Source organism: Staurois parvus, unplaced genomic scaffold, assembly GCF_062004578.1.
Source record: "Staurois parvus isolate SC_StPar_1 unplaced genomic scaffold, SC_StPar_1.0 ptg000025l, whole genome shotgun sequence".
Classification (NCBI taxonomy): Eukaryota; Metazoa; Chordata; class Amphibia; order Anura; family Ranidae; genus Staurois; species Staurois parvus.
Window position 1 is genome coordinate 22,158,323 of NW_028317821.1, and position 13,718 is coordinate 22,172,040.

Consider the following 13,718-nt stretch of genomic DNA (forward strand, 5'->3'; position numbering starts at 1 on the left):
GTGTCTGTCCGTGAGTAACAATTCTGTGGCCCTAAGTAACGGTTCTGTGGCCCTCAGTAACAATTCTGTGTCCCTGATTAACGTTTATGTGGCCCAAAGTAACGGTTCTGTGGCCCTCAGTAACAATTCTGTGTCCCTGATTAACGTTTCTGTGGCCCTAAGTAACGGTTCTGTGGCCCTCAGTAACAATTCTGTGTCCCTCAGTAACAATTCTGTGTCTGTCCCTGAGTAACAATTCTGTGGCCCTAAGTAATGGTTCTGTGGCCCTCAGTAACAATTCTGTGTCCCTGATTAACTTTTATGTGGCCCTAAGTAACGGTTCTGTGGCCCTCAGTAACAATTCTGTGTCCCTGATTAACGTTTCTGTGGCCCTCAGTAACAATTCTGTGTCCCTCAGTAACAATTCTGTGTCTGTCCCTGAGTAACAATTCTGTGGCCCTAAGTAACGGTTCTGTGGCCCTCAGTAACAATTCTGTGTCCCTGAGTAACAATTCTGTGGCCCTAAGTAACGGTTCTGTGGCCCTCAGTAACAATTCTGTGTCCCTGATTAACGTTTCTGTGGCCCTCAGTAACAAATCTGTGTCCCTCAGTAACAATTCTGTGTCTGTCCCTGAGTAACAATTCTGTGGCCCTAAGTAACGGTTCTGTGGCCCTCAGTAACAATTCTGTGTCCCTGAGTAACAATTCTGTGGCCCTAAGTAACGGTTCTGTGGCCCTCAGTAACAATTCTGTGTCCCTGAGTAACAATTCTGTGGCCCTAAGTAACGGTTGTGGCCCTCAGTAACAATTCTGTGTCCCTCAGTAACAATTCTGTGTCTGTCCCTGAGTAACAATTATGTGGCCCTAAGTAACGGTTATGTGGCCCTCAGTAACAATTCTGTGTCCCTGAGTAACGTTTCTGTGGCCCTAAGTAACGGTTCTGTGGCCCTCAGTAACAATTCTGTGTCCCTGAGTAACAATTCTGTGTCTGTCCCTGAGTAACAATTCTGTGGCCCTAAGTAACGGTTCTGTGGCCCTCAGTAACAATTCTGTGTCCCTGAGTAACGTTTCTGTGGCCCTAAGTAACAATTCTGTGGCCCTCAGTAACAATTCTGTGTCTGTCCCTGAGTAACAATTCTGTGGCCCTAACTAACGTTTCTGTGGCCCTAAGTAACAGTTCTGTGGCCCCCAGTAACAATTCTCTGGCACTCAGTAACAATTCTGTCTGTCCCTGAGTAACAATTCTGTGGCCCTAAGTAACAATTCTGTGGCCCTCAGTAACAATTCTGTATCTGTCCCTGAGTAACAATTCTGTGGCCCTAACTAACGTTTCTGTGGCCCTAAGTAACAGTTCTGTGGCCCTCAGTAACAATTCTGTGTCTGTCCCTGAGTAACAATTCTGTGGCCCTAACTAACGTTTCTGTGGCCCTCAGTAACAGTTCTGTGGCCCTCAGTAACAATTCTGTGTCTGTCCCTGAGTAACAATTCTGTGGCCCTAACTAACGTTTCTGTGGCCCTAAGTAACAATTCTCTGGCACTCAGTAACAATTCTGTCTGTCCCTGAGTAACAATTCTGTGGCCCTAATAACGTTTCTGTGTCCCTAAGTAACAGTTCTGTGGCCCTCAGTAACAATTCTGTGTCTGTCCCTGAGTAACAATTCTGTGGCCCTAACTAACGTTTCTGTGGCCCTAAGTAACAATTCTCTGGCACTCAGTAACAATTCTGTCTGTCCCTGAGTAACAATTCTGTGGCCCTAATAACGTTTCTGTGGCCCTAAGTAACAGTTCTGTGGCCCTCAGTAACAATTCTGTGTCTGTCCCTGAGTAACAATTCTGTGGCCCTAACTAACGTTTCTGTGGCCCTAAGTAACAATTCTCTGGCACTCAGTAACAATTCTGTCTGTCCCTGAGTAACAATTCTGTGGCCCTAACTAGCGTTTCTTTGGCCCTAAGTAACGATTCTGTGGCCCTCATTAACAATTCTGTGTCCCTGAGTAATGCTTCTCTGTCCCTAAGTAACGTTTCTCTGTCCCCAAGTAACGTTTCTGTGGCCCTAACTCTGTCCCTAATACAGAGCGGTCTGCCTCTCTTGAATGACTGGAGGCAAATGAAGAATTCTAAAATGGCCGCTATTTATAGCTTGACCATTACACAGTGCTGGCTGCCTGGCTGCTGATTGGCTAATGCGATCACATGTCATTAAGGAATGCATTATGGGTCAGCGCGCCTTGTCTGCGCGCCTTCCCAGACATCCCCGCTCCGTCGCCGCACATGTCCGCCGCCATTTTAGGAAAAATTTCGATTCGTGCGTCCGAAGTAGGCTATTTTTCGGATTCGGCGCGAATCGAAAATTTTCCAATATTCGACTCGAATTCCACTTCGCCTACTTCGATTCGCTCATCTCTAATTTTGACAGGTCCGCAGGAGACTTGCATGGTCTCAAACTGAAGCTATTCTTTAAGGATGCAAGGTAAATTTAGTGTGGCTTGCTCTGTAGCCAGATGAGCTGTGATCTGCTGTTTTGGTCTTTTTTGGCTCCACAATCTGGGCATTTGAATGATTCCCCCCTGAGACTGTTGATAACTTTCCAGAACTTAGGGTGGGGAATTTCTAATGTCCAGGCTGGGCTCTTACCTTTTCCACATCCAATCCCTGGGGAGGTGTGCCTAGATGGTGAATGGGGCAGGTAAATAGTCCAGGGAAATATGTTCTTCCCCTGGAGGAAAGGGGACCTTGTCCTTCAGGGGGCTGCTAAACCCTGAAACTTTGTTAACTGGTTGCTGGACTACCCCCTCCCCAGCTCATTGCCTTGTTTTTACTAGGAATTATGAGTAGAGCCCAATCTCCTGGGCTGCAGTTTATATGTGTCCCTCTGCTGTGGATATTACAAACTGCCCCAGTATGCCTCAGGTGTTCTATCCATCTTCTGGTCTTCAGCTGCAAGAACTCAGATGTTCCAGTCTGCTACAAATAACTGTCCAAACCTATTTTGTGGTCATCAGCTGTGGGAAACGTAGACTGGTACAGTCTACTTACATTTCCTAATCATGCTCTAATATTCTCCTGGTCTACAGCTTGAAGCAGTGATGTAAGTACTGGGGTCACTGGGGTCACAATTGTGACTCAGCCCCATCCTTCAGGGGCCCCGTGCAGCTCCCCTGTATACTTGGATAGGAGTGATGGCATATAGAGGAACCTATCACCTCCATGTCCATCCTGTAGCTGCTGAATGCCTCTTCTTCTCCTCCTCTCTCTCCCGAAGGTATTCAGTGGCTGCAGAAGGAACATGGAGGGGATCGGTTCCTCTTTACGCTGGCCTGCCACCCCTCCTAGCCATCTTCTTTCTGCTACCCCCGAGCCCCATGTTCTTTCCTGGCCTCCCCTCATCCTCCACAGTCCTGCTGGGTCCCTCCCCTCCCCTCTCCTGCCTGCTGCTGCTAGGGATGCTGTCAAGATGGATAGCAGGGAAGGGGCCAGTAAACATGTCATTTTCCTTGTCTGAATAGCCCCTTCCTTGTCTGAATAGTCAGTGATTGGTATTAGTCACTGACTCTGTTCATTCAGAACTGAGGCATAGTAAACTGTTTACTATGCTTCAGTTTGTGATCAATGGGAAGCTCTGTATGGAGCTATTTATATCCATTTGTTCTGTGCAGCTGAGGCTGCAGAGGAGATTAAAGGGTGTAAACTCAATCTTTTTTCTCCCTCTCAAAGGTGGAACATTAGAGGTCTGTTTAGATCCTTGATATCTTACCAAAGCCCCCCAAGGGGGCTCCTAAAATAATTGAAAAAAATTGTAAAAAATAATATAAGAAAATAACAAAAATAAAAAACTACTGACACAAGTGTCAGAACTACCAGAGTCCCAAAGGTCACACTTGCACATGGTCCTGGGGCTCAGAGGGAAGAGCACCTGAACTTGGAGGGAAGGGTCCCAGCTGGGGATCAGGGTAACCCTTCATGGATTCTTGCACAGGGTCTCTGAAGGTTCTAGTTATGCTTTTGGTTAGGAGTGAAATAACGTGTTGCTATTGCCTAGAGGAGAGGTGCCTCTGCTAATTCTATGCTTAATATTCTCCTGGTGCACAGCTGGGAAGGAAAGACTGTGCTGTTATCACCTAGAGAAAGTGTCCTCTGCAAAATGTGTGCTCTGACTTTTGGGATTTCCTATACCCCTTTGTCCTCCCCAGTTTCAGGTTTTCAGCAAAAAATCTAAATAAGACATCCCCTAGATCAGTGGTGGGCAACCTTTTTTTTCAACTGAGCCAAATCTCGCCAAAACCACGATTGAAATTTATTTTGAGAGCCACATTTTTAAAACTGAAAATACATAGGATGGTACACTGTTTTTAGTTTCAATAAGTTTTTATAGTAATTCATCCCCCATAGCAATTCATCCCCCATATAGTAATTCATCCCCCATATAGTAATTCATCCCCCATAGTAATTCATCCCCCATATAGTAATTCATCCCCCATAGTAATTCATCCCCCATATAGTAATTCATCCCCCATAGTAATTCATCCCCCATAGTAATTCATCCCCCATATAGTAATTCATCCCCCATAGTAATTCATCCCCCATAGTAATTCATCCCCCATATAGTAATTCATCCCCCATAGTAATTCATCCTCCATATAGTAATTCATCCCCCATAGTAATTCATCCCCTATAGTAATTCATCCCCCATATAGTAATTCATCCCCCCTATAGTAATTCATCCCCCATATAGTAATTCATCCCCCCTATAGTAATTCATCCCCCATAGTAATTCATCCCCCCTATAGTAATTCATCCCCAATATTAATTCATCCCTCATATAGTAGTAGTAAGTAGCAAGTAGTAAGCCAAGTTCCCCCTGTGTCAACTCACTTACCTTTGCTCCGCGCGTTCCTCTCGCCGTGTTCCCGCGCCGTTCCAGTCTTCAGGGCGGACTGTGAGAGGAGCCTAGCTCCTCTCACGTTCGTCACGCTGCCCCACCTACACACATCCTGACAGCCAATCACTGGCTATCAGGATGTGAGTGGCAGCGAGACTGGCCAATCATTGCATTTGAGCGCGCTGCCCTGGCTGGTTTTTTTTTGGATCACACTGCAGAGTCCCTGCCGCCCGAGAGGAGGGAGGGGAGCGGGCGCCCGGCACCCGGCACACAAGAGCCGAATTAAAGCGTGTAAAGAGCCACATGTGGCTCGCAAGCCGCGGCTTGCCGACCACTGCCCTAGACTGAATATTGAGCTAGGGTGAGTGAACTGTTCCTGTGTACCGAGCTGTCTCTGTACTGTGTAGGGAAAGATTCTGTTAACTACAGCGGCTCCTATGGGGGTAGCTCTACATTTCCATGGTTTAAATTGTTTTAAAAACACATTGATGCAACCCTTGACAGTGTTATAATATGTTACAACAGCCATCACATGACTACAATGGTTATATTTTAATTATATGGTTTAAATCCTGTTAAAAAATGCTGCAACGCTTGTTATAGTTTTCCACAACTGCTGTAATTTTTGCAGGACAGCTTGGTCTGCATATAAAAGCAGAGAAAAATGTAAATAAAAGATGTGAATTGTAAAAGCAAAGGAACTAACATATTAAATGTTATCATTACATGTATGACAGCATATGATTTTCAAAAAGCAATGTTATTTTGCAATAGTTTTCCTTTCACAGATTTACATTAAAGGATAAGTTTACCTTTCATAACATGTTACACAGATATTCAGGGTGTAACATGTAACATGTAAAGAATAGACCAGCCCCCGCTCCCCTGCTTGGACAGCTAGTGGGGGTTCTTCTCCTCCCACCAGCTGTCTAAATGTAAAAAGGGTCTCTGCCTGCCCGGCCGCATCACTTAGTCATAGTTCTCTGTGAATGAGAAACTAGAAGTCCCGACAGCCTTAGTGGCTGTTGGCTTGTAGTTTTCAATAACCTACCACGCAGGGGAGGACTGACAACTCATGGGGCCCCCGGGCAATAGGGGATCATGGGACCCCTGTGTCCTTGCCCTAACTCAAAAAAGCCTATGAAAAAAGTACCAGGGGCATCTCATGGGGCCCCCTACTGACCCCGGGCAGTGCCCAAGTTTCCAAATGGTCAGTCCACCCCTGCTACCATGGCTCTATGGAGCACCGTGGTAGTTTGATCGTTCCTGTCATTATATCTGCTTGCCTGTACGAGCAAACAGATATACTGACAGGTCTGCAGAAGATCTGCATGGCACCAGCAATCTGCTGATCACTGTTGCAATGGTTTACAGGCTCCTGCAACAAAAAATAATAAATACACATTTTTTGTTACCTGCAAAAATGTGTAATTCATTATTTTTTTAGCAAGAGGTGAACTTATCCTTTAATGTTGCATTATACCCCCCCCCCAATGCTTATACTCCCCCCCCCATTGCTTATACTTACTTTTCCTTCTTAACTGGAGATGCAGAAAGTAAACCCCATGTAAGCTTCAAATCATGACTTTGGGCTTACTCAGGGCTGTGACTCACTCCCCACCCCATGCACTTAGTGCTGAGCCGCGATCATCAAGCACTAGTGATGTGTCCAACTGCCTAATGAAAATCTATTAAAAAACTGTAAAGTTTATTTTAAATATCTTGACATTTAGTAAAACATTATGTCATTTCATTCACACCACTAACAACACAAATACAGTATATCCTCCTACTGTGAGACTATAAATACTGATGCTAAGATATTTTATGTAGGAAACTGTAAGTAGCTTTATTAGCTGTGCTCATCATAATTATGCATGATTCAGTTATAGTAATATTTATGTAATTGCTTATTGCCAGTATTATTCTGCTGATAAAATCTATAGAAATTCGAAATCCTGGGGTGAGAGAATATGTGTACATTGCGCATCATAAAATAACCTACAGTATATAAATTATACACATTTATTTTTAAACTCTGTTAAAACCATTTGTTCTCTATTCATATAACATTCAGGCTTCCATTTTTACACTTAGAAGCTAGGAAACAGTAAGTGAGGTCAAGTTTAGGAATATTCAGATTATTGCATATGCCCAAGTGGATGTATGCAGGAATACATTGGCTAATACAAATCTTTCATAGGTAAGCCTGCAAGGTTATAAAAGTTTAGGATTATACAGACCCTTGCATACACAAAATTATGACTGGTTCTCTGTAAAGTAGATATAAAACAAAGTGCTAGAATTATTATTATTATACAGTATTTATATAGCACCAATGGGTATGCTCAGCGCTGTACAGTAGCAGGGGGGACGGAACATGAGACAAGACAGTAACAATACAATACACGAGGGGTTCGAGGGCCCTGCTCTTTCGAGCTTACAATGTAGGAGAATCTCTTATTAAATCTATTGTTAAACCTCTTAACATGGCAATGTCATTTTAAAGAGAAACTATGGGCAAAGCATCTAAATTTATAAAAATACACCTTCAGGCTCTTAAAAGTGTAATCATCCTATTTAGGAAATTCATTGCTAATGATCTTGATTATATACATGTAAAAATGTGGCTGTTTTCTTGCATTCTGGTTTTCTGCATATGGCCATGTTAACTGTGGGGAACTGAAGCCATAGCCACTCCAATCCAGGTATTCCATCTGATACAAGCATGCTAAGTACACATAGTGTTCACTCCTGTGCGCTAGGCACAGTGCTTCCAGTCTCTTGCTTACATGGACCTATAGCAGCAAACTTCCTCCAAACTGAGCAACATGTACACAAAGGACTGGTATGGGAACAGCATAGCAGCATCTGTGCAATAAAGACAAAGAGCTTCCAGCACACATCCATCTCCATCCATTTCCTCCTGTCTCTGCCTCTCTCCAGCCATCTTGACCTGTCTCTGGCCAGCTTCAGCCTGCCTCCATTCTGTAGAAATCTCATGATACAAAAAAAAAAAAATGCCCGCTGACTCCTGGGATTAGTGATAATAATATCCAAGGAGTAGTCAGCAGGACTAGAACTGACTACGTCATTCGCCTAGGCGGCTGACATACACAAGGACCAGTCCTACTAGAATTACCATTTTTACAGGTACCATAATGCAATTTTGTAATCCATTGCTATTTAAGAAGGGAGAGACACAACCTTTAGAATCAACATTACAAAATGACTGAAGATCCACTTTAAACGCCATTTTCATTCTTATTAGATACTTCATTAAAATAATACTGTTATAGGGCCTCAAAGCTCTATGCTTGTCTCAGAAATATTCTTCTGCATTGTCACTCTGTCACATGTACCCATTGTAAATTGTAAAGAAGATGAAAAAAAATGAAATTAAAAGATTATTATTTAAATTAAAAAAAATGTTTTTTGAGGCAAGCTTTTTCAGAAAAATAAATGACATCCATTTAGGGTTTACATTTAGTTTAAGCCTTCCAATGGATAATGCGTAACAGTGTTGCTAGCATGCATAACATTTTACTGCCTGCAGAGAGTTTGGCTGGTGTGCATTAAATAAAATTTGCTTTTCCTTGAGATCCTTTGATATGCACATGAAGACATCAAACATACTGTATGTGCCAGAATTCTAACTGACTGCCATGGGTGGTATGAAGAATGGTGATGTGTCTAGTCAGGAAACCTAGCAGACAGTGACAGTACAGAGAATTCAGGATGGGATATCAGTTCCTCATTTCTAGTTAAGAATAAATATAATACGCTACTCGCTACATCAAAGAGCATGCAGCTAGACCTAGAATAGAGATATATTGTGATGAAGAAGGTGCATTAGTGACAATGACAATGGAATCAAAGGCTTAAATTGTTAACATGCTGCCAATCAGTCAGTTCAGTCAGGTAAAATAGAACTTCATTATGTTATGAAAAATACATGTCACCATAAAAAATAAATGTACAGTTGATTATGTATTTAAGCGACCTGGGTCTAAACTGCACAAAAATTAAAGGATTTGGTAGATAGCTCAAATTAACACATTATTGCCTTTCTTGCTCTTTTTGAATGTGAGTGCATAAGAACAGGAATTCTCCTGAGCTGTCCCCATCCTCTGGATCTCCCTACCCCAACCTGTCTTATTATCTCCTATTCTGTCCACTTTTAGATGACTCCAGAAAGCCCTTCTCTTCAGAGAAACCTATCCTGCCTCCATCTAAGAACTGTACTTTTCTTTTCTCCATCAGCCCATTTTATATTGCAAGCTCTACTGAGCAGGATTCTCTCACTCCTCCTGTATTGAATTGTATTGTAACTGTACAGCCTGTCCTCATGTTGTAAATCACTGTCAGGGGCGGACTGGTCATTCAAGCACTCGGGCACTGTCAGAGGGCCCGGGGTCAGTAGGGGGCCCCATGAGATGCTCCTGGTACCTTTCATTGGCTTTTTCATAGGCTTTTTTGGGTAAGGTCAAGGATACAGGAGCCCCATGATCCCCTATGGCCCGGGGGCCCCATGACTTGTCAGTTTGCCCCTGCACTGCGCAAACTAGATAAATTCTGTATAGTAACAATAATAATAATGATAAAATAGAAGAAAGTTAACACATAAACATTTACTGGACATTCCGTGAAAGCTTACATGAATCAGATTTATTTTTGGGAGAAAACCAAGCATGAATGACTGACTTCTAATATCTCTTAGGGGCTTTGGAGTTTGGGATATAATCATCCTGCAGGGAATACAACCCATTGGCAACCCACATGAGCAGAATATCTCTAACAGTTGGTCTCGTCATTTATACACTTTACATATTGCTTCTATATGCATTCTAATGAGTGTTAAATTCTACAATTTGTTTAGAAAGGCATTTTTCTAAAAATATATTGCTATAAATATCTAGATCCTCCACCTGTGCACTTTGTAAGGAGAAGGGAGGGGGAGAGTAGGAAGAAACTCTGAACTTTGGCTAGTTTTCACTCAGAGAAACACTACTGCAGCTACTTTCCCCAGGCTTGGTCAGCCAGATATGTCTGTGGGGTACATAGACATGTGAATTTTACAGTAACGGCAAAATTGTTCTCATTGGGTAGGGATCATATCATGCCTATGAAAAGACAAGAGACTGGCAAGGATTTTTATCCATTTTCCCATAGCACACATCCTGGAAAAGGTTCCAGAATACTGGGTGCTGAAGCAACTAGCAGCTGGAGACTGGATCTTACATAACACAGTGTAGATATTTGCCAGCACACCAAGAATCTTCAAGTTGAATTCAAAGTGTTTTATTGAAGCACACATCACAAAGAAGAGAGTGCAACGTTTCGGAGTCACACAGGACCCCTTCATCAGGCATATGATCGAATCACATGCCTAACGAAGACAATCTGTGTGACTCCAAAATGAATTAGATAAAATTCAGGTCAGAAGGAAGTCAACTATCGATCCTAAATACAGCTGCCAGACTCATTCACCTTTCCAACCGCTCCGTTTCCGCCACCCCCCTCTGCCAATCCCTCCACTGGCTTCCAAATGCGCAACGGATCAAGTTCAAAATCCTAACGCTGATGTAGAAAGCTGTCCACCATACTGCCCCGAACTACATCACTGACCTAATATCCAAGTACCACCCAACACGCACACTCCGCTCCACACAATACCTCTTAGATTGTAAGCTCGAAAGAGCAGGGCCCTCGATCCCCTCATGTTTTGCATTGTATTGTTCTTGTTCTGTCACATGTTCTGTCCCCCTTTGTAATGTACAGCGCTGAGCGAACTATTGGCGCTTTATAAATACTGTATAATAATAATAAAAAATAATAATACCTCCTTCTCTCTAGTTCCCTGGTCTCCTCCTCCCATGGCCGCCTCCAGAACTTCTCCAGGGTGTCACCCATCCTCTGGAATTCCCTGCCCCAACTCATCAGATTATCACCTACTCTCCTCTCCTTTAGGCTCACCCTGAAAACCCATCTCGATCCCTTCATGTTTTGTATTGTATTGTTATTGTTCTGTCCCCCATTGTAATGTACAGCGCTGAGCGAACTATTGGCGCTTTATAAATACTGAGTTTAGAATATTTGAAATATCTTGCGAGCCAGAAAGCAGACAAAAACTCCTTATTTATACACTTTAAAGTAGGATCGCAAACCTGTAGCACATAACTACCAATGTGGCAAAACGCGAAATAAAAATATATAGTGTTGCGCTCCCAAACCTCCAATCAATATATTATTATTTAAATCACTAAATCTCTATTATAAAGAACACAATAATTAAGAATGATGTGTGTGATTGATCATAAATTCTAATACTCATATACTTAGAATTAATTCAGATAAACCATGTGTATAAATCAAACAAATATCAAATAATAAAAAATATATATAAAAAAATAAAAAAATAAAAAATAGATAATAAATATAAAAAATAAAAAATATAAAAATAAAAAAAGTGAAAATAATGTCCCAAAAAGTGACTTTGTGCTGAAAAATCTTCAATCTATAATGATTATAAATCGGTGACTGCTTGTGAATCCTCCCTCAAGTGAAGATGTGCGCTCACCTCATAGGAAGCCTGCAATTAGGCTATATAAGCTTGCGGTTCTCCTCCTTTGGAACCTGCTTGTTTAGAACTCCTGCTTTAAGATATCCGTGGTATACGACATATACTATGGGGTGAACCTCCTCTCCAGAGGGTGCAATTCCTTTATATATTCATCTCCTTGCAGTTCTCCACATACAAAAAAGATCTCGACATGGTGCTTTATCTTTTATAAAGATTGACTTTATTTGCTTAGGGTATGGCACTCACATGTAATGTGTACGGATAGTGGTAGCACAAATACGATCCAAAACTACCGCTGACTGTCGGAGCTGTGTACCCGTGGTCCGGCAAACGAACTGACTTCCTCCGAGTGACGTTACAGTCCCACCCCTACGCGTTACGCCACTGGTCACGTGGCTTCATCAGGGGGATTTTCAATCCCCCTGATGAAGCCACGTGACCAGTGGCGTAACGCGTAGGGGTGGGACTGTAACGTCACTCGGAGGAAGTCAGTTCGTTTGCCGGACCACGGGTACACAGCTCCGACAGTCAGCGGTAGTTTTGGATCGTATTTGTGCTACCACTATCCGTACACATTACATGTGAGTGCCATACCCTAAGCAAATAAAGTCAATCTTTATAAAAGATAAAGCACCATGTCGAGATCTTTTTTGTATGTGGAGAACTGCAAGGAGATGAATATATAAAGGAATTGCACCCTCTGGAGAGGAGGTTCACCCCATAGTATATGTCGTATACCACGGATATCTTAAAGCAGGAGTTCTAAACAAGCAGGTTCCAAAGGAGGAGAACCGCAAGCTTATATAGCCTAATTGCAGGCTTCCTATGAGGTGAGCGCACATCTTCACTTGAGGGAGGATTCACAAGCAGTCACCGATTTATAATCATTATAGATTGAAGATTTTTCAGCACAAAGTCACTTTTTGGGACATTATTTTCACTTTTTTTTATTTTTATATTTTTTATTTTTTATATTTATTATCTATTTTTTATTTTTTTATTTTTTTATATATATTTTTTATTATTTGATATTTGTTTGATTTATACACATGGTTTATCTGAATTAATTCTAAGTATATGAGTATTAGAATTTATGATCAATCACACACATCATTCTTAATTATTGTGTTCTTTATAATAGAGATTTAGTGATTTAAATAATAATATATTGATTGGAGGTTTGGGAGCGCAACACTATATATTTTTATTTCGCTTTATAAATACTGTATAATAATAATAATAACTGTTGGTTATATTTACCTGTGAAGAAATTCTGGATGATCTTAGAAGTATCTCAAACTTATGTTATGTTATCTCATGTCACAAGCCCAAACTTATTGATACAGGCCCTAACAATGTAGCTTTGTCATCAGCCTGGCTTTGCAATGTAGCAAGGGTGTCTGAACCACAGTAGCTGGTAGCTGAGTACACAAATATTTTGACAGGTATGGGATCATGTACACTGCAGCTGCTATACTGATGTTCAGGAGCTGTTCAGCGGTTTTTATCAGCAGCCCCTGAACGCTCCCTAATGTTTTCCTATGTGTCCATGTAAATATAGTCGTTTACAGTCATTTACAGGCAGTTGAGTTTACAGTCGTTTTTATGAACGTACCAAAACTTGCATTCAGGAGTAGATTTTACCGGCGTTTCAAATGCCAAACGCTTGTAAACGCTTGTAAACATGGTTAACTGCGTTTATAAGTGTTAGCGTTTTTTAACTGTTCCATGTCCAGATGCTGTCCAGAGCCTTTTTTCATCATCAGAAATGCAAGCAAAGCATTTCCATGTGTTCAAATGGACCTAGTACACCAGCGCAGTCAGTTGTAGGTTTCGTGTGAAGGAAAAAATGGTAGAACGTGCTGCATTATGCTCATGATGGGATTCATAGTGAATACAACCAGAAAAGAAAGGTAATCTCAACACATACTGCTCTCTCTGCTTCTGCTCTCTCTATTTCTCTCACAATGTCTGAAATAGCTAATTATTTACTATTTTTCAGTGCATTCTGGGCATTTGGGAAGGTCTCCTAAGGTTATCTTTTAAAAACGTTTCTAAATGCAAACACTCATAAACGTTGCTAAACGCGCATAAACGCGGTATGCAAATGCAGCTAAACTGATGTTTTTTAACCTATGTTTTCCAGCAGTCAGTATCCATTGTTCAGAAGAGTTTTCCAAACGCCCCGTGTACATGAGCTCTAAAACAGTTTGCGTATGAATAATAAAACTGTTTTGGATTCTGCTATTTGACCAGAGTTGGAATTTAAAGCATGGC